The sequence below is a fragment of the Enhydra lutris genome, unplaced genomic scaffold (genome assembly GCF_002288905.1).
Source record: "Enhydra lutris kenyoni isolate GAN:26980312 unplaced genomic scaffold, ASM228890v2 scaffoldscaffold1, whole genome shotgun sequence".
Classification (NCBI taxonomy): Eukaryota; Metazoa; Chordata; class Mammalia; order Carnivora; family Mustelidae; genus Enhydra; species Enhydra lutris.
Window position 1 is genome coordinate 65407406 of NW_019154085.1, and position 25873 is coordinate 65433278.

General features: G+C 40.3%; 1 protein-coding gene across 2 annotated transcripts in view; it reads left to right on the forward strand.

Moving 5' to 3' along the window:
• LOC111145572 (ceramide synthase 6) overlaps positions 1-25873 on the forward strand; it is a 327517-nt gene that overhangs the window by 365 nt on the left and 301279 nt on the right. The window lies entirely within an intron of this gene.

The following is a 25873-nucleotide window of genomic DNA, read 5'->3' on the forward strand; positions in this document are numbered from 1 at the left end:
TCTCTCTCTCTCTCTCTCTCTCACACACACACACACACACGCACACGAACCCGCGCGCGCACATTCGCGCGCACACGCACACTCGCGTGCTCTGTGGCGCACGCACCCGCGCCCCCAGCGCTCGCGCTCGCTTCTCCCAACCTTTGTGTTCGGGAGGGGGTTGCCGACCCCTCAGCCCGGCTGCCGTTCGGGGAGCCTGGGAGGATCTGGCAAGCCTACGGATTTCCTCCGAGGCGCCTGGGAGGGGCCGCGGAGCGTTGGGGTCGCCCCCCCGCACTCCTCCTGGGCCGGCTCTCTCCCCGCCGCGAGCGCCGGCGAACAAAGGTGAGCGCCGGCCGGCCTCGGGACGCGGCGCGCTTGGCGGGGCTGGCCCCTCTCGGCCCCGCGGGCTGCGGCGCTGCCGGCCAGGCTTCCCCGCCGAGGCTCGTCGCCACCCACCTGACAGCCTGGAACGTTGCGGACGCGCGGCCGGGAGGGCGGAGGGACGGTGCCCACTTCCAGTCCTTTCACTCCGGCACGCGGATTGTCGAGACTGGGTTTCAGAAGAACTCGCTGGGAACTCCTGGGCTCCTGGCCGCTGTTTAGTTTCTGTCAGTGAGCCCGAGCATCAGGCTTACCGTCCGGGGAGAGAGATGATAGTAGTTTTCAGGCTCCCAGCACTCCGGGTCATTAGCGGTTTTCTTAAAAGAGGATATGGCAGGACGGGTGCACAGCCTGCAACATGGTGATATTAAATAGAAAGATGCTTCCTATGAATAACCGTAAACTTTTGTTTTGTACCAGAGGCACATAAAACATTTTCAAGAACTGTTATTTATCGTTTGTTTAATTTCCGGATTTGGTTAGTAGCTCCATTGTGTCATGAACAAACTTGTGTTACTCTCACTGAATCAGGCTTAGTCACAAAACTCGATTTTGCGTGCTACGCACTCCCGGGAGCTATTGAAAAAAAACCAGGACAGCAGCACGTAATTCTTTTCCTCAACTGGAAACCTCGCCTCCCCTTTCTCTCCCCTCGCAACCCCCATTCACCGGTGAAGGCTGAATTTCTTAGATCACAGAGTTTAGACTCCATTTCTCACGTCCACTCCACCTCTCTTCCCCTGCCAACTCACCCTTGACTTCGTTTCTTAAGCTTTTGCTGTTATTTTGTTTGCTGTGTCTGTTTGTCTAAAACCCATGTTGAGGATGGCAAAATTTGCCTTTTGTGTCATTTGTTTCTGGAAATGGCAACAGAAAAAGCTTCACGGGAACAAAAAGTATCTTTTTAAGGAAGGTGTATTTTTCAGCGGTCAATATTGATGCTTCTGAACGAAGTCAAATGTTCACATGCAGGAATTGAAATGCACAAAGGAACAGATTTACAGACCTATTTTAAAATGCTTGAAATCCAGCGCAGACACCTCATTGATCCTATCTAGTGCTGAGACTTACTGTGAAAAAGTGGGTGTGTTTGCAGGTTAGAGTTGCTTCTAGAGCAAATGTTTACTTACAAAGAACTCATATCTAATTTTGCAATCTCTCCAAGAACAGCCTCTCAGCAGCAGCAGGTTGTGCCGGGTTGAACCTTAGTAGAGGCTCCTTACACAGTTGTCTAAGAACATCTGATCACTTCTGCCTGGGCTCACTTGTAATCAGCAAATGCACTTGAAAGAGGTGTGTAGTCTTCTGTTTTAGATAACAAAAGCACGTCAGCTAATGACCTATATGCAGAAAGCTGTTTCTATTAGGCTGAAAAAAAGTAAATTTGTGCTTAGACCTTCTCTGCCATAAAAAAACAAAAACAAACGTAAAAAACGGATATAATTTAAGTTGAAAACTGGAAGTTTGTTATTCCTCTTCCTGAACATTTTTTTTTCTTTCTTTGCGTAATCCCATGACTTGACTTTGAGTTTATACAAAAGAGTCAGCTGCTTTTAACTATCAGTCACAGCAAATGTCCTCATATTGCTAGGTAGAGAGTTTTCTAGTTTCTTTCAGGCCATTGATTGAAATAGAAGTGAATTTAATGGCCTGTAGGGAAACTGAAATTTTGTGATTAGTGTTCAGAACACTAATCCTTTTATGGCCCATATACCAAATGATGCTACTGACTTTTGGAAGGGTGTCTACTTTGTTTCTTCTTAGGGTAATGACAGCTCTATCTTTAACCATTCAGACTCTCAAGTCTCTGAAAATCCAAGTGTATGGTTGTTATCCAGAATTACAAGTTCTGCATGTTTCTCTTCTTCTCACACCTAAATAACACATTCTGGCATCCAACCTGTGGCCTGCATCTCAGCATCCATCAAGGGCCTGAACTTGAATCAGCTGATATTGTTATCATTGATACGACTCATTTTTGGTACCTGTCTAACATGTTGTGCTTAAATCTTTGTTTTGCAGTATTCTGTAATGTATAGCGTGACTTAAAGAAGCTTGTTATTCATCCCTTTGTAAAACAGAATGCTTTTATAATAGAAATAATTCCCTCCGGATTCTGTTCCTTTAAAAAAAAATTATTTTTCACTTTTTCAGTGAGCCTGGCTGGGTCAGTGGGGGGAGCATGCAACTCTTGATCTTGGGGTCATGAGTTTGAGCCCCACTTTGGGTGTAGAGATTACTTAAATAAATATTTTAAAACATTATTTTTCTTTGTTATTTTCTAGGATTCTATTCTTTTCATGCTTCTGTTGTCATTTATTTCAAAGCTGAGAGCGTATCTGAAATATCTCATTATCCAAGGTCTTTATGTCCATTAAATGGGGTCTGTAATGCTCATGTTGAGTCCCAAATTGTGAATTTGAATACCTTCCCCTTAGTCTGACGTTTTTCTCTTTCTAAAGAGAAACACTAAAGAATGGACTGGATTGAGCTTTGCTCTGTGGAACAGGCTTATTTTTTTGTTTGCACTCCACTGTTGGGGTGTTGACAGTGGAGGCGTTGGTGGCCAGAATGATGTTGTGTTATGGTGCCATATGGGCAACAATATGGATGCCCAGCATGGTTGGTTAAAAATGGAGCAGCCTAAATTCAGTGATTTTTGGCTGAGTCTGTGAATAGTCCTAAGCTTGGTGGTTTTTAGCATAGCCCTTATACTGTACTTAACTCTGTATAACTGGAAGGGCCTCTGTAGATATTATTTGATTGACAAAGTAGAATCTGTTGTTTAAAAAAAAAAACACAAAACTTCATGGTTTCTCTTAGAATGAAAATTATAGGGTATACCGTTAGGTAGTTAGCTTGATGGCAAGGAACAAAATATTATTTATTGTTTTACATTTTTAAAGAATTTTAATTTCAGTATAGTTAACATATAGTGTTATATTAGTTTTAGGTATACAATATAGTGATTTAGCAGTTCTGTGCATTACTCAGTGCTCATCATAACCAAAATATTATTCAATAATGTATCATTACCTATTGATGAATTTTTTTGATTTAGGCTTAATAAGCTGTTCTATGGAATTATGATAAATGCCTTCTTCCAAATTCACTTTTTAGAATGCATTCCTGGGGGCACCTGGGTGGCTCAGTGGGTTAAAGCCTCTGCCTTCGGCTCAGGTCATGGTCCCAGGGTCCTGGGATCGAGCCCCACATCGGGCTCTCTGCTCGGCGGGGAGCCTGCTTCCTCCTCTCTCTCTCTCTCTCTCTGCCTGCCTCTCTGTCTACTTATGATCTCTGTCAAATAAATAAATAAAATCCTAAAAAAAAAAAAAAAAAGAATGCATTGCTTCAGGGGTGCCTGGGTGGTTTAGTTGGTTAAGCATCTGACTTCATCTTAGGTCATGACCTCAGGGTCCTGGAATTAAACCCCCCAAGTGGGCTCCATCCGTGCTTAGCGGGGAGTCTGCTTCTCCCTCTCCCTTTCTGTTTGCCCCTCCCTCCTGCTCACATGCTTGCTCCCTCTCTCTCAAATAAAATCTTTTAAAAAATGTGTTGCTATAGTATTAATAAATGTTGGATTAAAGTTCTGCTGAATTTCTTTTTGGGAATAAAAATTCCTTGAGTTATTGTTGTAACAGGTAATGTTAATACACTTTCTTCCATGTAGGTTTAGGAGAGAGATGCAGGAAATATTGATTGAGAATCAGAACTTTCAAATTCAAGTCAAACTTACCTCAAACTGGGGCAGCCGCCTAAGTTCTCTCTGCCGTATTTTCTCATCTATGCAGTGAAGCAGATGGCCTTTGTAATCTACGATTGCTTTTGTTCCCTCAGTTATCCGATTTCTGTATTCCAGTATTTCAGACTTGCTAATATCTCATAAAACTTTGAGCAGGCTAAATGTCATTTTTTTGCAGGTAGAAGTAAGTCATCTAAGAATAAGGAGGTTTTTTTTTTTCATGCAAGTATTTTAGTCAGTGGTTTTTGTTTCTTATATTTTTCAATTACGATTTGAATTAAAAGAATTACTTGGGCTATTATCCTACGTGATCCAAAAAGCTACAGTATTTTGGAATAATCAACAAAGATGATTCTGCAGAGAAAGTCGTTGCTGTCTTTCCTCAGACCCTATTTAGATAGACCCTAGAATCGACCTGGCACCTCTTGTAATGACTTGATATGAAATGAGAAACTCATTCCTGTCAGGCTGGCTCTCAAAGTGCCAAGCTATGTGAGAAGTGTCACTATTCAGGAACCTGACACCCGTCAAATGACCTGCTGCCCTCAGTCCTTCAAGGAACAATAGTGTCTCAGTAGCATGAGAGGGAATGTCTATCCAGTGGGCTTTTTCTTATGGATTTAGTAGCAACCTTGGATGAGGCTGGCTTAGTAGCAACCTTGGATGAGGCTGGCTGGAAGAGAGGGGAAGGGGAAGGGGAAGGGAGGGAGGGAAAATGAATGAGAAAGTATTCCTGATGGTTAGAGGGGAGAGGGGAGGTATGAGGGAATGTCTGCCATGAAAAAGCAGACCGTCAGGTGAGTTTGATTTCTGAAGGATATTCCTGTAATGTACCTTGTAATGAAGAGACTGTTTCATCCGATATATTTTGAAAGAATTTGTGACTGACCGAATGTTTCTGTCCCCTTAGAATTCATAAGTTGCAATCCTAAACACCAAGGTGATGTTGTTAGGAGGTGGGGACTTTGGGAGGTGATTAGGGCCAGGAGGGTGGAGCCTTGTGAATAGCATTAGTGCCCTTATAAAAAAGGCTTCAGAGAGCTCCCTGCCTTTCACCAGCCACATGAGGGCACAATAAAAAGATGGCTGTCTGCGAACCTGCAAGGTTATTCTCACCAGACACCACATCTGCTGGTGCCTTGATCTTGGACTTCCCACGCTTCAGAACTATCACAAATAAACTTGTGTTATTATAAGCCACCCAGCCTATAATATTTTGTTATAACAGCCTGAATGGACCAAGACAGAGTATTTGATAACAATTTGCATATGATAATGGCTTTTCTCATGCAATCGGTCTTGGATCTTTAACTCTATAAATGTACCTGTTTCGCTTGTTAAGTATGGTGTGATTCAGATTAAAACTACGGACACCTGCTTTGGCAGACTGGTGTTAGAAGCAAGAGTTGGGTCAGACACAATAGGTTGCTCCTCCGGTTTCTGACTGGGAAAGGAAAATTGGATTACAATGGATGCTTTGTTGGAAAACAACGGAAAATCAAAGGGATGGTATTCTTTGCAGATCTTTCGTACAGCTTTATCTTGCAAAATAAAACGTTTGCATTTACAGGGTGCAATAGTTTAGCTGTTTGAAGGAGATTGATTTATGGATAAAAGGCATCACATTACTCTTAATGGACAGTGCCTTAGAATGGTGAGGAAGGCAGGTGAGATAACTTTAAATTATCACAAATTATTTCATGTCATCAGAGATTAACAACACTAGCACTTTGAGTTCACTTACGACTTTTGAAAATATCTGAATTCTTCGTGGATGGGGTTAGGTTTTTTTCTGTTGGATTCTAGTTTGTAAGTGGTTTCTCTTCAATGATGGAGAAAAGCAGGTGTCAGTGGAAAGGAAATGGGGTGTAAGGTGAATTTCTTCTATCAGCACACCTGTCCCATGGCTTATGAGAGATCGCTGTGCTGTCCTCAGGCTCTGTTCATTTTTTCACTTACCTCTTCACACTTTGTTGGGGAACCTGAGAATCTGGGCCCATTTGGCACTTCTGTGTTTATTAATTTCTATATGTTTATTACATGTGCTTAAATTCCCTCTTCTATCACCAGGCCAAACTAGATTTTCTAAAGCGTTTGGTCATCTATTTCTTACAAAGTCATGACTCTCAAACTTTTGTCTTATTTTTTTCCCTCCCTCCCATCTTCATTTGATCAGTTCATTTCTTAGACACTTTTGAGTCAGGATAATGGGGTTCCAGATTTTGTTTGCCAGTAACTAGTTGTGTCATTTAATGTTTGTAGGGCATCTTTTTTTTTTTTAAATAAAAATAAATAAACAAAATTGCTTCTTGTAGCACAAGGATTCTTCTATACTAGTGATGCCCTGAGAACACTTATTCCTAACTAATATTTTATCCTTTGCTCTTTGCCCCTCCTCCCCTTAAAACAAACGAACAAACCCCGATTTGACAAACTCTTTCTTGGTCACTCTTACCTGCTCTCATAATCTTCACAGATTTCCTACACCTATGCTTTGATTTGATTGAACCCGAAATGGTGATTCTCACAATGTCTTTTTGGGTGGTGGCTCATTAGTACTTCTCTGCACAATTGAGTGCCAGGGTACACAGTCTGAAGCTTAGGACTTTGTGCTTACCATTTTTTCCCCTTACGTTTGATGATTGTGAATGACTGCAGTTTTTAATGAATAAATTTTTAATATTAATTTTGAAAGTAATAATAGCGACTAATATGTGTTTCCTAATAGGAGTTTATTACTTTACATCATCGACTTCATTTAAATCTCTCCTAAGACCCGTGAGGTAGACATTGAGTTTCCCAATATTTCATAGATGACACTAAGGATTGAGACTTTAGGAGTTGTACCTAGCTTCACACAGCTTAAAATAGCAAGGTTGGCATTTGGAACCAGGTTTCTTGATCTCCTAGTAATTTTGATGATCTATTTTATTTTAATTTTTAAGATTTTATTTGAGAGAGAGCACAAGCAGGGGAGGAGCATAGGGAGAGGGAGAAGCAAGCTCCCCTCTGAGCAGAGAGCCTGATGAGGAGCTCTGTCCTGGGACTCTGGGATCATGATCTGAGCTGAAGGCGGAGGCTTAACTGACTGAGCGACCTGGGCACCCCTGGTGATCTATTTTAAAGCAAATATCATGAGATGATGTTGTAGATATACCACAATTCCTTTAACCAGCTTCCATATTGTTGTTGGATATTTAGGCTGTTTCCAGTTTGTGTATATAAATCTCTCAACTCTTGGTGACATCGTAAGGAATGTTTCCTAGAAGTGGCATTTCTAAAACTCAAATGGTAAATATTTTAGTGTTCTTGACAGACACAAATTTCCAGATTAGTGTCCAGAAAGATTATATCCGCTTGTACTTCCTTATCAGCACGCAAAGTATTATCATTTGAAGAAATTTTTGCTTTGCATGTTAAAAAAAAGTTACTGTTGTATGTTTTGTTATTCATGATGATCTTATTTCAAATATTTACTAATTATTTGTATTTCACTTTCTGTGAATTCATGTATCTTTTCCTATTGGGATGAGCCTTCCAACTTTTTTGGTAGGAAAGTGGTGGCCTTTGAATTTTTTTTTTTTTTAAATGCAGAATTGTCTTGTTTTAGTCTGTTTCTTGGGTTTTCTATTCACACTTTTTGTTTCTTTCCCCCATAATCTGAGTGATGATCAGGCAGAAAGTGTCCCAGATTCTGCACAGTGTAAGGACTGCAGTCAAGAGGGTGTATGATATCCTGACTTTATTATGGAGGATGAGGCAGAGAGAAAGGGCTAGCAGGAAGTTTGAAGGATTAAGAATGAATGGATTTTTATGAAGGCAAACTCAGAGATAGAGCCTAAACTCTTGTATTGTTTCTCTGAATGTTTGGTTAAAAGGGACTTTTAGACACTAATCATTAGGGAAATACAAATGAAAACCACAGTGAGATACCACCTCACACTCATTAGGATGGCTGCTATATAAAGAAAGAAAGAAAGAAAGAAGGGAGGAAGGAAGGAAGGAAAGAAAGAAAAGAGAAGAGAAGAGAAGAGTAGAGAAGACAAAAAGGCAGGAGAGCAGACAGGCAGAAACAAACAAGCGTTGGGGAGGATGTGGTGAAATTGGAACCCTGGTGGGAATATAAAGGGGAGAGCCACTGTAGAAAAGAATATGGAATAGCTTCAAAACATTACAAATTGAATTATTATATGATCAGCACTCCTACTTCTGGTATATGCCCAAAAGAATTGAAAGCAGAGTCTCAAAGAGATACTTGCACACTTACGTTCTTAGCAACATTATTCACCATAGTCAAAAAGTGGAAGCAACCCGAGTGTCCATTGACAGATGAATAGATTAACAAAATGTGGTCTGTACATTCAGCACAATATCATTCAGTGTTAGGGAAGGAGGAATTCGGATACAGGCTAAGGCGTGGATGAACCTTGAGGACATTATGCTCAGTTGAATAAACCAGTCACCAAGACAGACACTGTGTGTGATCACAGTATGAGGTACCTAGGGTAGTCAGATTCATAGAGATGGAAAGTCGAATGGTTGCCAGGGGTTGAAGAGAGGTAGCAAGGGTGACTTGCTGTTTCATGGGTATAGAGTTTCATTTTTATGAGATGAAAGGAGTTCTAGAGCTGCATTAGATTGGTGGTGATGGTTGCTTCCTGCTCCACGTGAATGTACTTAATGCACCTGTACACTTAAAAATGGTTAAGATGGTAAATTTTATTTGTATTTTACTACAACTAAAAAGAACAGAAAAATAAAGAAGATTCACTGACTTAAAAAAAGTCACTGGAAATAACTGGTTTCATTTTCTGGGCTTGACAGTTTTCTAGTTAGGAGCAAACATCCCAGTCCTCTTGATTTCATATTCATCAAGCACTGTTTTGTTTTCGTGTTTGTTTTCTTTTAAAATGCATAAGCCCCTTGCGGACTAGGAGAGCCCTTCTCTCCAGAATCACCTGGCATGGTTTGTGGGGAGGTGAGGGGTGAGGGAAGCAAAGTTCAAGTTCAGAGGACACTTACATACCCTGGGCCTTTTGGGATGGTACTTCAACCAGACAGTTGCCGGCAGTCCGTGTGTCAATATGACAATTTAGTAATAGTAAATTGGCAGGTACAGAAGAGAATACAGTGTCTTTAGAAAAGCCCACTGCACAGTTTCAGAGGATTTAGCTCTAGGATTAAAGTAAAGGCATCCTAGTGAGTTCACAATCCGTTTAAAGCAAACTAGGATGATAGGATAAAATTCTAGTAAGACAAGTCGCCTAGGCCACAGATATATCCAATGGAAGCTTTTCTCGGGAAGATCAGATCCCACCCTCTTCTTGGTCCCTCACTTTAAATTGACGTTGGCTTTATAAGCAAATAATTTAAATTTTTTTTTTTTTTGAGAGAGAGAGCGAGAGATCACAAGCAGGCAGAGAGGCAGGCAGAGAGAGAGGGGGAAACAGGCTCCCTGCTGAGCAGAGAGCCCGATGCGGGTCTCGATCCCAGGACCCTGAGATCATGACCCGAGCTGAAGGCAGAGGCTTTAACCCACTGAGCCACCCAGGCGCCCAGCAAATAATTTAAATACTCAAAAATCTGAACATGATTTTACTCAAATGCTGCATATATAAGGTAATCAGTAGTAAGCATAGGCAGGTACATATGACCGAAAAGTAGTTTTCAAAGTTTATGCTAATACTTGGTCATTGTACAAAACACTGCCTCCTATAATTCATCTCAGAATATTTTTGGCATTTTTGTTTTGTTTTGTTTTTATTAGAATTTTCTTTTTCTCCCTTCTAGCCTTCAAAATGGACGTCTCTTGAACCACTCCTGCTTCTCATTCCTGCTTTTGCCTTTATTACCTCAGAATTGGATTGTGGGGGTTGTTTCGGCAGGGGTGGGGTTAGAGATACGTAGATGGTTTTTCATTACAGGAAGGATGCATTCCTTTACTAGGTAAGCTTGTTGACACAATGACCTGGAGTAACATTTGCTGGTGACTTGCCAGCCTCTACATAAATGTCACATCTTACCTTTGAGGCTTTCAGGTTTAAGAGCTATTGTTGCCCTGATGCTGTGATTGGGATTCTGCCCACCCCCCTAACTCCTCCCCTAAAGCCCTCCCCCCTGCTTCCTCCCTCCCCTTTCTCTTCTTTCTCTCTCCCTCCTCTCCTTCCTTTCTTCCTTTAAAAACACAAGCAGGTCTTGAGTAGCTCAGTGGTAAGAGTGGGGGTGGGGATAGAGAAAACCATAGAAAGTCTTGTCTAGGGACACTTTGGCAAGCCTCAGGGTAAAAGCTGCCAGCTAAGTGGCTCTGGAGATCTTGTCTTCATAGATCACCATTACAAAGCAGAATAAACTGACTTGGTGGTTTAAGCAGAGTGGCAGTTTTGGACACGGCTTGAGTGAAGGGAAATTGAGAACCAAGCAATTGAGTTTAGGCATTATGGGGATTAAGAAAATATAAGGGCTCTATTGCCAGGGGCTGTGTATATCTTTGAGGATGTGGGTAGACTAAAGGGTGACAGTACACTCAAACTGTTACTGTTTTGGGGTGCCTGGGTGGCTCAGTGGGTTAAGCTTCTGCCTTCGGCTCAGGTCATGGTCCCAGGGTCCTGGGATGGGCTCTCTGCTCAGCGGGGAGCCTGCTTCTTCCTCCCCCTCTGCCTGCTTTTCTGCCTACTTGTGTGCCCATGTGCGCGCGCGCTCTCTCTCTCTTTCTGTCAAATAAATAAATAAATAATAAAATCTTAAAAAAATAAACTGTTACTGTTTTATACATTTATTGCAATTAGTTACAAATGTACTTTCTTAATTCCAAGAATTAAGAGGAAAATGGATGGGATATTATGGAACTTGGGTTAAAATTCAAATGAACACTGCCCTTTATCAGCTGTATAGTAGTGGACAGCATATTCTCTGAAATTTGATATCCTCACTTGTAAAATGGGGAATATGCCTACTTGGTGATATTGGAAGCCCATCTGTGAAAATCTATTTAAAGGGGTCTCAGTAAAAACTTGTTCTTAAAAATACACATTGTATAAAGAATAATTGATACCATAGTACAGTATTTAGTACTCTGAGAAGTAATGTTCTGTAATGTGATTTAATGTGTTAGGTGGGTGTGTGTGTGAGGGGTGGAGGTTGAGGGGTAGAGAGAGGTTATAGTTTGTGGGGACAGAATGACCTGTTTATATTTGATCCTGAAACTGGAAGATTTACTTGTTCTGTTGAAGAGTAAATATTTAGGGTTTTAGGCAGGCATTGAAGCCCTAATCTCTTCAGCGCTATGCCTATTTAGGGAGGAGAATGCTTCGTAGCCTCTTCTTCTCAACTGTTAATATTGATATGGTTTTAGGCCAGAGATTTGCTCGTATTTGATGGCAGAAAACTATTTCTAATGGTGGGATTTTGGAAAAGTGATGGGTAGCTTTTTACCACTTGGAGCCTGAAGCTTTCTTGGGGGGTAGGGGGTGGGGGATGGGGTTGTGCCTTTGGAGAGGGCCCAGGACAATGGTCTTTCTCTGGCTGGAGTTTTCTCAGGAAGCTCCCTTTCAGTGGAGGGATGTCTTATGCAAGGATCCCAATCTCTCCCTCACTGCCCCGTCTGGCCCGGATGGGCCTTTTTTATTGCACATAGACTCTAGGGAGAATTGATTGGGTATCCAGTTGCTGGCAATGGTAAGTATCACATTGGCCATTTTTATTGATTAAAGGACCTGGGCTGAATTCTGGACATGCCACCTACAGCTACAGATCTAGGAGCAAATCACTAATATCTCTTCATGTTCGGTTTCCAACTCAGAGGGTGGTTGTGAGGATTAAATGAGATAATGCATTCGTTGTGTTTAGAGCAATGCCTAGTTTATAGAAGTAGTTTCTCCTCATTTTTCAGGTTTATTCAAGATGCACACACATGCCCTCCTGACTTCCCGAAATCGCTTTCTGAGTAATTGTTGGAGCCCTGATTTCCAGAAATGAGGATTTATCATTAGATTTCTGAAAACCTTTCCTGGCATTACCTTTGTGTCATGAACATACACAGTAGACCTCTTCTTGCTTTTTTTACTGGTTGGGTTTGGGTTTTACTTTCCCTATTATCTTCTTCTCTGTCTCTCTGCCCCTGACTCTCTCTCTCTTCCCGTCTGAGGAAGATTCTGGATCTTCCAGTTCTAGTTGGCAGCAAACAACCCTTCACAGTGTAGTGAAGACCTGGGCCTTGCCCACCTCACACTCATGTAATGCACTTTGCTGAGATTGTATATTTAGATCGCTCGGAAAAATTTTTCTTCTAAGAAGAGGCTCCCCAACAAAGGAAGCCTTGAGACTGATACGTCCCAATTTCTTTCAGAATTGTAAGCCTCATGGATTGTCTTTGATCCTTACTCAGAAAAAATTCAGTCTAGCTTCCCTGGGATCATATTTATGAAAATGCAAACATTCGAGATTGGCTGAAAATAACAAATATATGCATTTTTTTCTGGAAGAGAAACAGCACCCAAAATTTGAACTTGCATTGGTGTGAACATGGCTAACTTCGCCTGACCAAATGAGTTGAGAAGACGGTTGCAGCTGCTTTCTACTATAGGCACTTTTCTGGCTCTGAACAGCTTAAAAATAATTTGTAAGTAGTTTGCTGTGTAAATAATTTAACAAGCCTGTTAATTTTTTTAGGCGTTGATAGAGGGTATCTTAGGATGATCAAATATGACATTTGTTTTGGGTTGTCTTTTAAATGAGGAAGTAAGGCAAAGATGAAACCACAGTGCTATAGAGTGACAAATTACCCCAAACTCCTTCTATTTTAATTCAGTAGTAGTTTAATAGAGTCAAAGGAAAGGAAACTGAAAACTCATTCACTTAAAAATAAATGGGTCTGTTGTGTGTCAGACCCAGGTGATGTACCAGAATGGGAAATGGTGGTGGGAGACAGGGTGCATTACTTTTAGATTTAAAAAAGAACAATAAATCAGCTAAAGGTTGATCTGCTTTTTATTAGCACCATGTGAAGCTAGTTCTAAACACAGAATGGTAGAGTGTAAAAAATACCTCTCCACAGGGTGCTTCGGGTGCTCAGTCAGCTAAGTGTCCCCCTCATGGTTTTGGCTCAGGTCATGATCTCAGGGTTGCGGATCAGGCCCCACATTGGGCTCTGCTCTCAGTGCTGAGAGCTCTGCTCTCAGTGCTGAAGACTCTCCCCCTCTCCCTCTGCTCCTCACCCTGCTTGTGCTCTCTCTCTAAAATAAATAAATAAAATCTTAAAAAAAAAACACCCCGGAATGCTTGGGTGGCTCAGTCAGTTAAACGTCTGCCTTCAGCTCATGTCATGATCCCAGGGTCGTGGGATTGAGTCTGGCATTAAGCTCCTTGCTCAGTGGGGAGCCTGCTTCTCCCTCTGCCTGCAGTTCCCCCTACTTGTGCTCACTGTCTGTTTCTTTCTCTCAGTCAAAAAATACATAAAATCTTAAAAAATAAAATACCCCTCCTCGCCGGGGCACGCTGACTGCCATTGGCCCTTTCTCCAGCCTTTTGGAACACCCCCTCCAGATGCTCTTTCAGGGCACAGATGTTCTGAAAACCACACTTTGAGAAATACTGGCAGAGCTAAGAGTCTTCCCCTCCCATTTCATATTTTAGGATTCTGAAGCCTACGGAGATGAGGTGACTTGTCCTGTGCCACCCACCTCTGTCCTGGCAGGGCCTGGCGGCTCTGCACTCTCACAGTGCCGTTGCCGAGTGATCGGCTGGTTTCAGTTCCTCTGGGGCTCTCCCAGGAAACACCTCAGTCAGGAAAAGCTGGAACGGTTGTTCAGCTCACCTGATTGTTAAACCCATGCTGGTCTGGTCATTAGCCAGGGCTGTTCTCACGATAAAAATGGCTACTCTGTCTCTCCCTGAAGGTGAGGGAGGGTGGCGGTGGAAAGAAGCATCCCTGGTGATGGAGAGGCACTGCCTGCCCACCGTCCGTTACCACATTTCATGGCCTTTTTATTCCAGGTGACTGAAGGGCCCCCTGGAGTGTAGGTTGGAGCTCCAGAGGGCAGAACTCAGTGCACAGACACCCGGGGCCAGCTGTTGGTGTGGCGTTCCCTCCCGAGCGCATTCATCCTCTATCCTGAAGCTTTTATGCCGCGTTTTGTTTTCCTCCCCCTCCCACCCAGACTTAAATGTCTGCCTGCGGGATTGTCAAGGCACCGGGGAAGCCAACAAAAATAGATGTACCGGTGGCGGTTTTTCACCAGCAGTTATTTCTGAGGAGCATTGGCAGTCAAGTGGTTTTCTGTGCGTGTACTTTGTGTTCATGGTTTTGTTGAGTCTTACGTTGTGTAATGCTCACTTCTGCTAGTGTTAGGGACCTGTGGTGTATTTGACATCACTGGGCTCCTGAGAGAAATACTGCAGTGAACTCTCTCGTAAGAGTTGAACAAGGGAAGTGTTAAAAAAATGTCAGTGCTCAGACGTTGCTTTGCTCAGAGGTCTGCTTTAGCTTGGGACTCTCCGCAGGCAGTCGGGCTTTTGAGGCAGCTCCTGGGCCTGCCCACCCCCATCTGCCAGTGCCTTGGTGCAGAGTTAAGCCATGTAAGTTCGGGTGCAGGGCACCTACGTACCACTTTGAGACCACAGCTTCTCATGCTTTCAGTGCTGACTCCTTTTTGCTTAGCACTTCCATACCTTCCGTTTACCCCTTCCTCTTGCACAGACACAGACCCTCCTCTGTGTTCAAACCTCAGGTAGCCTGGGCAAACCGAATCTCTTGGTCCTGAGCTCTGGAGTTACCAGCAGTTCTGTTACCGCTCACATGTCCCAGAGCAATAGCAAGTTTGGGGCAAATCCATTTATTTTTTTTTTTTTTGAAGATTTTATTTATTTATTTGACAGACAGAGATCACCAGTAGGCAGAGAGACAGTCAGAGAGAGAGAGAGAGGAGGAAGCAGGCTCCCTGCTGTGCAGAGAGCCTGATGCGGGGCTCGATCCCAGGACCCTGGGATCATGACCCGAGCCGAAGGCAGAGGCTTTAACCCACTGAGCCACCCAGGTGGGGGCAAATCCATTTAAAAGGATAGTTACCAAGAGCTGTCAGCTCATACATTGCTTATTTAATTTTGGGGGCTTAAAAAAATACGCAATAAATAACATGGAATAAATGTTCTTTTTGTTTTCGAAAATAACTTCATGGTTTTAGACTTTTTTTTTCTGATTAAAAAAAGGAAAGAAAGAAAGAAATAGAACTGGTTAAGTTCCACAATTGCAGAACAGAGGATTATTATTTGGCAAGAGTTGAAGACGTAAACATGTTCCAGTAAAAGCAGAACCAAACCTGGTGAGCCTTTCTCTCCGTCAGTCTCCGTTCTATTTCCCAGCCAGTGTCTAATTCTTTACTCAGGTGTCAAATCTAAGGAATGTCAGTTCTTTCAGATTGTCTAAAGCTTTTCTGAATTGGATGCATTTGGTTACTAGAAACTCTTATGCCCTATTTAAAAAGCCAACCTAAAAGATCCAGGGAGCTGTTCTGAATGGGAACTGCTAAAGTAAGTAGTGTATGATGATACATTTTGGGAGTTGACACAGATTATACTTAATACTTGCAGGTGAAACGAACCACAGTCCTTTTGGCTCTGAGGCTCAATGTTTGAATTTGTGGAGCGAGTGAGACCTAGAAAGAAAGGGGGAGAGAGAACACACACACACACACACACACACACTACACATGCACACGCTCTGCCATGTGTATACAACAAAAGGGAGCATAGAACCCTGACTTCGGCTTAAAATTCCATCTTGGTGGAACCCTAGTCCAGCAAATACCCATTAGAAAACCCTGCACTCAAAAGTGCCGTCATCACTTGCTTAACAAACATTCATACGGTGTTGTTAGAAAAGTGCTTCATTTTTCCTGAAACAAGCTTTTTATTCTTTGCAGTGTGAAGATAAGAGGCAACCCTAATTCCTATTCTATGCATCAAAACCCAATGTTCACCTGAAGGTCATTGGTTCTTTATGAAGGACTTTGGTACTTGCCACCACATGTAGGACCATCTTTCTGCTAAGTGTGTGCATAGGCTTGGATAAGTGCGTGTGTTTATGTATAAAATCTGATTAGTATCTGGTTCTAAAATTGAATAAGTTAAATAAATTATATGGAAAGGAAAGAGAGAGCAGGTGAGAAAGTGAGAGAGAGAACCTCTGTCAAAACACCCCTTTTCTTTCCCACCTTATGTAGTGAGAATGTTTTACAAGGATATGCATTAATAAAGGAATAAAAATATGGTATTTTTACATCCTTTTTTGTAAGAGCAAGTTAAGGATGTTAAGCAGGGAATAGGCAAATAAGTTTGTTGAAATGTTTTTGTATCCTGTTTCTTGAATGTGGAAGGTTTGAGATGTGTAGTGTGAGACAAGGAAAGCAGAGCTACCATATACTTGGGATTTGAAAAACCCATGTATTTCAAATACTAAGTAATTACAATCTAAAGATGCTGTATTTGTTTAGAAAATACCTTTTTTTTTTTTTTTTTTTTTTTTTTTTAAGAGCGAGAAATGGGTAGGGGCCAAGGGAGGGGAAGAGAAAGAATCTTAAACAGGCTCCATGCCCAGTATGCAACCCTGAGATCATAGCTTGAACTGAAATCAGTAGTTCGATGCTTAACTGACTGAGCCAGCCAGGTGCCCTGAAAATAATGTCTTTAAGACTTGCTGTGTTTGTATTTTTAAAATTATACTCACCCTAAAAACATGTAACTTTTAATCTACATTTTTCTTAGTTAAGTCCATCTTTGGTTATATTTTCTATTCAGTTTGTTCATTTCTCTTCTTTAGGAATACCAAGTATAATATGTTAGATTTCTTTAGTTTGCCCTTCATATCCACCTCTCCTCTAGAATCATTTTAATATTTTTTTCCATGTGGTTCTATTAATTTTCCTCTAGCCTATGTGATAGGTATCTCTTTCATTCATGTTTATTCTGTTTATTCTGTTGCTTTTCATGTTGTTAAATCTTTTCTTAATCTTTACCTTCTCTTCTATGGCTATTTCCATTTGCAGTTTTTTTTTTTTTTTGATAGTTTTATGATCACTTTTCTGAACCCAAGTTTCTTTTTTTTTTTTTTTTTTTTTTTTTTTTTTTTTTTTTTCCCCTTTTTTTTTTTTTTTGATACAATCATATGACCTGGAATGTCTTTAAAATTTTTGTTCGATGACATCCTATATTCCTGGGGTTATTCTTTTCTATTTGCTTTCTGCTTCTTACTATTTTGTGATTTTTATGCTTAGGTTGTTCTAGGTCCTACACATGCCCTTTATCAAAAACACAGAAAATATTGGATGATTTTCTGCTTATTTTATAAAGGAGGGAGTACCATAAAATCTGCTTGTTAAAATTTCTTATTGTTTTTGGACTTATAGCATTATTGAATGGTTTTCTTTAAAAATAATATGGGGGCACCTGGGTGGCTCAGTCAGTTCAGTGGCTGTCTCTTGGTTTTGGCTCAGGTCATAATCTTGGGGTTGTGAGATCCAGCCCCCCACTGGGCTCTGTGCTCAGCAAGGAGTCTGCTTGGGATTCTCTCTACTTCTCCCGCCCTTCTCCCACCTGCTCTCACTTGCTCTCTCTAAAAATAAATAAGTAAATCTTTAAAAAATTAACATGTTTCATTGATGAAACTCAGTATTTTGTGATTACCTTTTCATATGAGTCTGAAATGTTCAAATGACCTTAGCACTGCAGTTGTGTACAAATTCTCCAGATCCTTTTTGAGCTCTGTGGTATAACAATATTTTTTCCAAATTTTGCATGGTAATGGGATGGGATAATGGGATTTTCACACTACTTTTAAATGGGACTTCTGAATTTTTTCTCCCCTGTTTTGGAAATGTAAGACATAATGTACAGTGAATCTCTTGGTACAATATTATCTTGGCAGTAACTATTTGTTAATTTCTTATGTATTAAATTTGTGGATTTTTAAATGTTTCTATGTCTAACATGATTAATTATGCTATAAAACAACCAGTATTTGGAACATTTTAACATTTAAAAATGTAAAACCTCTTACTCCATTTAAAAAATTATTTTAAAAATCTATATCTCTTAAGAAAACTCCCATTGCAGAAAAAAGCAAAAATTTTTCATTTTCACTATTTTCTCAATTCAGCTGCCTTCCCTAAATGTGAATAGTATTAGCACTGATATGTATCTTTTTTCAGAAACTTTTCAATGCATCTACCTACCTACCTACACACAAGGAAATATAAAGTTTAAAACATGAATGATATACTTTAAGTCCTGTTCTGAAACTTTTTTTTCCACTTAATATTACATCTTGAAGATTTTCAATGGTTGGCCGATATAGAGCCATTTTATTCTTTTTATCATAATTGCATGATATCCCATTGTTTGGATGTTTCATGGTTCTTTAACTGTTTTTCTATGAAAGTTATTAGAAACAATGCTATAACATCATTCTTGTACAGAACTGTTTTTACTCAGCTGTATTTCTATAAGCCAACATAGAAGTAGAACTTCTAGGTCAGATGATTTACAAAGTTAAAATTTTAATACATGCTGCCTAAACCTTTTGAGAAAAATTTTATCAGTTTACCAGCCCCCTCTCCCCAACCCTGAATGAGAAAACCTCTCCATCCTGATGTAACTTGCTGCAAATGTGAAGTAATTTTGAAAAACTGCTTTATCTATAAAGAAAATAACATTTTTATTTTATTTTTCTTTTTTAAAATTAACATATTATTTGCTTTAGGGGTACAGGTCTATGATTCATTTGTCTTACACAATTCATAGTGCTCATCATAGCATATACACTTCCCAGTGTCCATAACCCAGCCACCCCCCCCCCCCCCCCCCCCCCCCGTCCAGTAACCCTCAGTTTATATCCTGAGATTAAGAAGTCTCTTAGGGCTTGTTTCCCTCTATGGTTTTGCCTTGTTTCATTTTCCCCTCCCTTCCCCTATGATCCTCTGTCTTGTCTCAAATTCCTTGTATCAGTGAGATCATATTGTAGTTGTCTTTCTCTGATGGACTTATTTTGCTTAGCGTAATACCCCCTAGTTCTATCCACATCGTTGCAAATGGCAAAATTTCATTTTTGATGGCCACATAATATTCCTGTGTGTGTGTGTGTGTGTGTGTGTGTGTGTGTGTGTATACACACACACCACATCTTCTTTATCCATTCATCTGATTCATCTGTTGATGGCCATCTAGGTTCTTCCTAGGTTCCTAGGTTCTTCCCACAGTTTGGCTGTTGTGGCCATTGCTGCTATAAACATTGGGGTGCATGTGCCCCTTTGGGACACATTTGTATCTTTGGAGTACCGTATTTGTATCTTTGGGGTAAATACCCAGTAGGGCAATTGCTGGGTCATAGGGTAGCTGTGTTTTCAACTTTTTGAGAAACCTCCATACTGTTTTCCAGAGTGGCTACACCAATTTGCTTTAGCTGTTTTAACATGATGGCATATCCAAAGAACAGCATGTTGAGGCTCTGGCTGGGAAGGAATTTTAATATCTGCCATGAAGACATTTTCACTTTATTTTCTTTAACCAGAGAAATGGGAATAATAATCACAAGATACAATGAGAAATTCACTGAAATTTGTCATTGTGAACTTTGTGGCCTCTAGGGCAACAAACCTTCATCTCCTACATTTACACCCTTTCCAACTCTTTGCCTTTGGCTTACTTAGCTAACAAAAATGGTGAGTAGTTTTGCTACATTCTTTACAACAAATAAAAGGCAGTCACTGGTATATTAAATGTTATTACCTTGTGCAAGAAATCGTGAAGGAGGAAAGTTTCTCATATGAAGTTTCATAATAATTTATTATCTGAGTAGTTACCTTATAATTCATCTTCTTGGACAGAAAAACTTTGAATCAGCAAATAACAGTGAAAGTTCAATGAGTAAATGAGGAATCTAGAACTCAAGAGAAGATTTAATCAGTAGAACTTGGTTATATTCCTAAGGATAGCTGACTGTCCATAACATCCTACCTCCTAGTTACCATGTTAGCTCATTGTGTCTTCTTGTTTAGGGAAAGGGTATGTTCTTAAACCTGCGGAATGGCACTTGTTAAAATTTCTTGACGTTATATAATATTCAAATATACAAAAAAACTAAAAAAAAAAGTAATGCTATGAACATTCTTATTTCCACCACCTGAAATTCAATGATTAAGGTTTTATCGTATTTTTTCTTTACACACACAATAAATTGCAGATATTATGACACATCACCCTTAAGTACTTGAACATGCATTTTTTGCCTAAGAAGAAAGATATTCCAGGGTGGCTTTTATTTATTTTTTTATTTTTTAAAGATTTTATTTATTTATTTAACAGAGATACACAGCGAGAGAAGGAACACAAGCAAGGGGAGTGGGAGAGGGAGAAGCAGGGTTTCTACAGAGCAGGGAGTCTGATGCAGGGCTTTATCCCAAGACCCTGGGATCATGACCTGAGTGGAAGGCAGATGCTTAACAACTGAGTCCCCCAGGCGCCCCCCAAGGTGTCTTTTAAAAAGTAACTCTTTGAAAATGAATTTTACATTGTGGAATTTATGTATTTTTTTCTTTTTGAAATGTATAGCTTCAAAGAAGTAGAAAAATTATTATGAACTAGGTTAAATTACAAGGTAAAGGAAGACCATAAATTTAGATTCAATGACTAAATTTAATGACTGTATAAAAAGTAAGGCTAGAAGTGATACTTCATTGAAAAATTTATAGGTTATTATATGCAATATTTTGCTTCATATTTCATGGAAGTTGTGTCCAAGGGCTTGAGCTGGTAAACCATAAGTTTATGTGAAGTAGCTAAGTAGTTATTCGTGAATAATATTTCTTGGCTTTAAAAAAAAAAATCAATGCAAAGCACATAATGACTTACAAATCAAGTTGTTGGACTCATTTACATCAGGCAAACATTTCTCAAGATTACTGATTCCTGCCCCTGGTGTAGTGTTTATAGTTGTGTGGGTCATGTTTGGTCTTGAAGCACAGTGGCTTCCAGTCTCCACATCAGACAATCAGGGTATAGTTACCCCTCAGAATGCACGTTCAGACTCATCGTTGCTCTTGGCTAAGTGAGCCTAAGGCACTGAGCTGTAAAGGATTTGAATTTTTAAGATACAAGTTAGTTAAATAAAGGTCACAAATAGATGTCACGAAGTTAAGATTATAGACTAAAAAAAATTATATTTTATAATTATTATTATTCCCATTTCTCAGATACAGAAAGAAAGTAGCAATAGAAGTTAGATCATCTTCCCCAAACTGATTTTTGGACAGAAGGACTCTCAGCATCCAGCTTTTGCGTTAACTGTGCTCCTCTCTAGACTTTTCTTCTTCTTCTCCTCCTTCTTCTTCTCCTCCTCCTTCTCCTCCTCCTCCTTCTTCTTCTTCTTTGATTTACTTTTTATTTATTTAGAGAGGGAAAGAGCATGAGCGAGTGAGCAGGGGGAGCGCCAGAAGCACGGGGAGAGAGAATCTCAAGCAGACTCCATATTAAGCGAGGAACCTGACGTGGGGCTCGATCTCACGACCCTGAGATCATGATCTGAACCAAAATCAAGAGTCAGAGGCTAAACCAACTGAGCCACCCAGGTGCCCCAGAGAACTTTCTTTTACTTATCCTCCCATTATCATCGCTGTGCCCTGTATAATTCTTGGGAAGGAAACTGATAAGGAAAAAGTCAACGCATGCTTATTTTGGAAGAACTGTCAAATGGTAAAATATGGTATCCAGTGAAAACTGAAATTCCCTCCTCAGAGATGGCCATTTGCATTTATTTTCTGGAAAATTTTCTGTGCATATCCAACCATCCCTATCTTTCTATAAATGATATTTAATACAAACTATATATACTCTTTTGTACTTTTTCACTTAAGTGATTATGTGGACTTTTAATGTATATGTGTGTGTGTGTGTATGTAACATATATAATACACACAATATATTTATCATAATTTGTTTAACCTATCCCCCATCATTGTGTCTTTAGGTCATTTCCAATCATATGCTATTAAAAGTAATGCCACATGGCTATTTTTGTACATATGTCTTTGTTTACATGGGAATTGCTTACGGATAGATTATTAGTGTGAAGTTGCTGGGTTATTTTGAATTTTGATAGGTATTGTCAAGTTCTCTCAAGCAGTTGCATCTGTTCATATTCCTACTAATTAAGGAAGCTTTCTATGTGACGTGTAAGTGAATTTTCAAATGATTGCCAGTTGACTATGTGAGAAATGGTATAATTTTTTAATTTACCTTATTTTTAAGTGAAATTAACACATTTTCATATATTTAAAGCTGTTTTTAGTTTTTTATGGATTATCTGATGGTTTTGTCTTTTGGGGGAGTCTGTTGATTTTTACAGACTTCTATGCAAAAATAAATGAGCTGTCTTTCATGTATATTATAAATATTTCTTATGTTTTTAATATGTCTTTTGACTTTCAGTTATGATTTTGGGGGGGGTGCTGAAGACTCTAGTTTTTATGGGGATTATAATCACTGATTGCCCTTGAGAACATTTTCTCTTGAGCTAGTCAGTTTTCCCAGGAAGCAGCCCTCCTTCTACCTGCCTGAAGGCTGCGAGCCTGCTGCGTACATTTTGAGAGTGGGGCAATGAAATGGAACTGGAGGCCCTATTTGGTTTGCAGATTTTCACTTCGTCCAGTTTTGGTCACTGTGCTTAATGTCCCAAAGGTCAGATCCTCCGTGACTTAACCATCCCTCCTCTGCTGGGCCTGGGGAGAATGGTCAGCTTGCATTGAGGTCTAAATCTGGTTGACTTGTTCCTTGTGCACACTTTGAACTAGTCCTTCTGCTCCACAACCTCCAGAGGTATCCAGTGCCTACAGTTTTTGAGTGTTTCTGGCATTCTCTACTCTCAGGACTCCCTGCTCAGAGTACAGACAGCAGACCAGCAGCCTCCATCCATATCCCCCGGGAGCTTCTTAGAATGCAGTCTTCAGGCCTGAGGCCAGACCTGGTGGGTCAGAATCGACACTCTGGGAACACCAGGTGGTTCTTGTGTGTGTAAGAGAGTGGGAGGTCTTTTTTGACTCCTGCCATTGACAGGCACTTAGGCTTCCTCTGCTTCTGCTTGGCTGGGTCAGGCACCATTCACTTGTCTTCTTTTCATCTCCCAACATCTGGGTTGATCTCTCACCTGTTACTGTCGTCTTTCGTCCTTTTGGAAGTTTACCTTGTTTATAGTGGTTTTATTGAGGTTTCAAGAGGGCTTAGAGGTTAAAAAAAATATTTACTATGTTTAACAAAAATTCTCTCTTCTACTTTTTTTTTTTTAATGTTTGAATCTTTGTTCCTTGTTGAATGATTTCATTTTTCCTTTCAATTGGCTAGCCAGTGTCTTAATATGATTTATTAAGTAATCCATCTTTTCCTCTGATTTGAAATCTTGCTTCTATCATATGCTGAATTTCCATTTCATTTGACTTTTTATTGCCATTTTATAATATCTCTTACTACCTGGTAGTATTCATTCCTGTCCATTTTTAGAAGACAAAAATATAAAACTCTGAGTTAAAATAAGTGATTTATTTCCCATTTATTTAATCTTCATTTTTATTCAGTCCATTTTTATGTTTACTTATTCAAAATGATAGGGTCATCAACATGTTCTAGTTTCTAACTAGATTTTTGACATATACAATGTAGATGTGCCTTTTCACATGCGCGCGCGCGTGTGCACACACACACACAACTTTTTCTTACTGATTTTATTTTCTTACATATGACATATGGGAAGCCTAGGACAATTTGATTCCTAGGAGAATCCGTTTCTTCCCATCTTTTGAGAACACTGTTAAATGCAATAGAAAGTTGTACTGCATGAATATGTGTGACAGGCTGTTTGTGAGCTCTGGTTACCTTTCCTCAAGACTGACATGTTAACTGCTCACTGAGGTCTTCACTAGTGGGCCTGCCCAATGCCTCTTGCATTTGAATTCTACCACCACTTATTGGAGCTGTGACTCTGGGTAAGTTAAAGAATCTCTCGGATTCTCTGAGATGGAGATAATATTAACCTTTCAGATAGTGAGGATTGGAGATAATTGCAATAAAATGCTTAAGCAAATCCTTGGCGCATGTTAGGGACTCAGCCAATGGGTTCTGCTTCTTTAGATTTGTGAGAAAAGTGGACATGGATGAGTCTTTCAGAGTGTTTTAATCACCAGGGGCATGGGACTGCTCATTCCAATATGCTAGTAGAATAAAAGTGTATCTAGAAATCTTCCCCAGTGTCTTTGCCTTAGAATACATAATCAAGTCTCAGTTGTGTGTTCACAGGAGGAAGAAATCATACGAGTTAACAACAGTAGATAATATCTTAAGCCTGTATGTCCGAGAACTCATTTGACAATTACCTTTGTCAGATACAGTAGAGAATTTCATAGCTGGAAGAGAACTTTGAGATTATAAAACCCTTTAATTTCACAGATGAGAAAATAGATCTGGAGGGATAGTGACTCACTCAAGATCACATGGTGGCGTGAGCTTAGCGGTAGAGGTAAAATCAGAAGACAGACACGGTAACTCTTAGTTCTGTGGTTTTCACTGACTTTTTTTTTAATTTAATTTTATTTTTTCAGAGTTCCAAGATTCATTGTTTTTATGATTATATTTGCAAAGGTCCTATCCAAAGCTGCTGATGTGCCTGAGAAACTGATGTCTGGGACCCCCATCAAGTGTGAGGAAGGTACATAAGCTTGGAGGCATAGAAACACTGTTGAACTTCTGCTTTCTCTCTTGAGTGTTTTTAGAGCCAGATACTCTCCTCTGACTGACAGGTGCAGCTTCAACTGTGTGAGACTGGGGTGCGGGCCAGGACATTTGGGGTGAGAAATAGGACTGGAGCAAGAATAGATACATGCTTACGTCAGAATAAAAGGGAAAGTGGGAAGCCTCAGATAAGCACAGTTGGCGGGGGACAGAAGTACTTGTATACAAGTCCCGGGTACGGTGTGGATTCCATGTCGGAAAGACAGGCAGGAATAAAGCCTAAATGCATACCATGGGCAAGAGCAAGATGTTAGAAAGCCAGGCTCACTGGTGGGATGTAGCAGGAAGCTGGTAGGAAGGACTCATCCCTTCAGCAGAAGCTGAGCACTAACCTGAGCCCCACACTGAGAGGTGCCGGCAGTAGGGATCCTGTCCTGGAGAGCATGTGGTCTGGAAGGAGCAGTTACTTGAGCAACTGTTTTGCCTTTGCTCAAAAGGTTTTTGTGTATTAGTCAGATGGGGTCAGCTGTAGCTGGTTGGGGTTTCTTGGTGTCAGCATTGAATGGATAGAATAAGGCAATTTCTGGGCAGTTCCTGACTGGTCATTAGCTCCATGTCTGAAGCTGGCCTTTAGGATATCACACGGCTCTCGAGCTCCCATAGCTTTGCTTTGTAATCCTACACACTCATTTTGCTTTTGACTTTAGTGTGGAGAAATAAGTGCTTAATCTGTTATATAAATTAAGCAGGAATAATACTGAAATCATGGCCAAGGCTGAAAGGCTGGTTGTTTACCCAAATGTCGATTCACTTATTGAGCTAATAAGTCATTCATATGTAAATGTGAACATCTATTCTCTTGGGTCTTGAGGAATTTGAAATAGTACCCCCATGAATAGATTTGATTTAGAAGTAAGTTTGGGTTTAAAAGTTATTTCTCTTTAGGGAAGAACAAGTTAAGCTTAGGTTGAGTAGGCCTAGAGAAGGCATTAAAAGCATTTTTCAGAG